Source organism: Lucilia cuprina, chromosome 2 (assembly GCF_022045245.1).
Source record: "Lucilia cuprina isolate Lc7/37 chromosome 2, ASM2204524v1, whole genome shotgun sequence".
Lineage (NCBI taxonomy): Eukaryota > Metazoa > Arthropoda > Insecta > Diptera > Calliphoridae > Lucilia > Lucilia cuprina.
The window spans coordinates 18,113,467-18,115,180 of record NC_060950.1 but is presented as its reverse complement, the minus strand read 5'-3'; the positions used below and the strand labels follow the sequence as shown (position 1 = coordinate 18,115,180).

General features: G+C 22.2%; 1 non-coding gene across 1 annotated transcript; it reads right to left on the bottom strand.

Moving 5' to 3' along the window:
• Positions 1-445: 445 nt before the first annotated feature.
• On the bottom strand, positions 446-518 carry Trnar-ucu. The gene has a single exon. It is a non-coding gene; the product is annotated as a tRNA-Arg (tRNA).
• Between the last annotated feature and the right edge of the window lie 1,196 nt (positions 519-1,714).

The following is a 1,714-nucleotide window of genomic DNA, read 5'->3' as shown; positions in this document are numbered from 1 at the left end:
CAGTTCTAGTTCAGTTCTAGTTCAATTCTAGATCAATTCTAGTACAGTTTTAGTTCAGTTCTAACAATTGTGAGTTTAACATAAATTTCGGGAAAATGTCTACAATGAAAACAATAACTTTTAGAATAACTTTTCTAAGGTTTTGACAGTTTCAATCCAACTAATCCTATTTCGAAGAAAAATTTACATCTGTATCTTTGCAAGACTATGTACAAACACGTGAAAAAATCGGTGTTTGTACTAGCAATGTTCGTGTAATGTGTGTTGAAATATAATTGTAGCAATGATTTAATCTCATTAGTTTTTGAATGTTTTAAAGGTATTGAAATGAAATTTAAATAAATATATTAGAGGATAAAAATCGAAGTTAGCGAAAAACTGTATTTAAAAATCGTCTTTTATAATACTAGAAATTGTTTTTATAAAATAAAAAAATCGTTTTTAACATCCCTTGTGGGGATCGAACCCACGACCTTTGGATTAGAAGTCCAACGCGCTATCCTCTGCGCCAAAGGGACATGTTGGGAAACATATGCTAAAAGCGTTATATTAATATTTGGGTTTGTATTTTATACTAAATATATGATTTAATTATGTAATATAAAAAATATTAAAAATAGTTTAAAAAAAATAAACTTTTAATAAGTCTCGAATTCAAAATTATCTTATGTAAACATTAAAAAACCTGTTTAATAAAGTAAATAAAGATCAGTAAACATTTAATTCTTGGTATTTATTCTTAACTGAAATAACAACTTTTTAACGAAATAATATTTTTTTAAATTCTATACAAAAACATGATATGAGAGTTTGTGCAGGGAATATTTGGAAATATGTTTAACCCTAATAATATGACGAAAAATATATTAATGAAAATTTATTGTTAAGATTTTGTTATAAAATACTTATTTTAATAAATTAAGAAGTTTTTTTTCTTTTTAAATCCTTAAATATGGGAAAACTTTCTTTAAAAGAAAATTTAATTTAATTTTATAAAAAATTGTTTCTTAATTTTCATGTTTTTAAAGAAAATTTTCGATAAGTTTTACTTTTTTATAAGAAATTTTTATAAATTTCACTTTTTATAGCAAGTTATTAATAAATTTTAAATAATTTCTTTTCTTACAAAAAGAAAGTTTTCATTAAAAATTTTCAATAAATTTATTTCGTATTAGAAAAAACAAGTTTCGATATATTTATTTTTTGCAGGAAGTTTTTGATAAATTCTTTTTTAAAGGAAATTTTTAAAAAATTCCCATTTTATATGAAATTTTTGAGAAATTCCCATTTTATAGAAAATTTTCGAAAAATTCCCCTTTTATGGGAAATTTTCGAAAAATTCCCCTTTTATAGGAAATTTTCGAAAAATTCCCCTTTTATAGGAAATTTTCGAAAAATTCCCCTTTTATAGGAAATTTTCGAAAAATTCCCCTTTTATAGGAAATTTTCGAAAAATTCCCCTTTTATAGGTAATTTTCGAAAATTTCCCCTTTTATAAGTAATTTTCAATAAATTCTCTTTTTCTAGAAAAATTTTGATAAATTCTGTTTTTATAGGAAATTTTCGATAAATTCTCATTTTATAGGAAATTTTCGATATATTCTCATTTTATAGAAAATTTTCGATAAATTCTCTTTTTATAAGAAATTTTCGATAAATTCTCTTTTTATAGGAAATTTTCGATAAATTCTCTTTTTATAGGAAATTTTTGATA